The sequence below is a fragment of the Centruroides sculpturatus genome, unplaced genomic scaffold (assembly GCF_000671375.1).
Source record: "Centruroides sculpturatus isolate CEXI.00-Female unplaced genomic scaffold, Cexi_2.0 scaffold278, whole genome shotgun sequence".
Taxonomy (NCBI): domain Eukaryota; kingdom Metazoa; phylum Arthropoda; class Arachnida; order Scorpiones; family Buthidae; genus Centruroides; species Centruroides sculpturatus.
The window spans coordinates 752,715-753,414 of NW_019384546.1; positions in this window are offsets into that span (position 1 = coordinate 752,715).

Here is a 700-nt window from a genome sequence, read left to right on the forward strand (position 1 = left end):
TGAAAGTAAATAAAACATGAAATTATGTAAATAGGTTATAATTACAACTATTGCATGCTAATCTTTTTCATTACAAAATGGTAGAAAAAAAATTGAAAATATGCATTTATGTGAAATGTTTGTTGTTCTATCTTTAAAAAAATAATAGAAATTAAAGATTTATAGCATTACTAAATATAAAAATAGATTCTGTAATATCTAGGACATTCTCTTCATAGATAGAAAATTTCAGTATTAATTATAATTGCTATTAAATTTAAAATTAGATTGAGTTTATATTATTTAAAATATTTAAACATTCATTCATATTTTTTATTTTGTATTTAGATTAAAAACAATTAATTTTTAACAACTTTGAATACAGTCGACCCCCCTATAAGATATAGATACGTTCCATTCTTTAGGAATCCAATTTCTTACGAGTCGTTCCAATCACAGCCCGACACGTGTCAAGTTTACGGACTACGGCTGATTGAAAGGTTTTCTTCCATAAAATTAATCGATTCTAGACTAATCCGACTCAACATTTCCAAAATACGTATATTTTTTTTGGAAATAATCCGTATAAACTACGCTATAAATAAAAAATTGTAGGATTACTTACCGAGTGTCACCATTCGACATCGCCATTGCTCAACATTGTTTTCGTCGCGGAACAGCTCAGCAAACAGCGGCCGATTTCTAATAACTTATTTTTCTG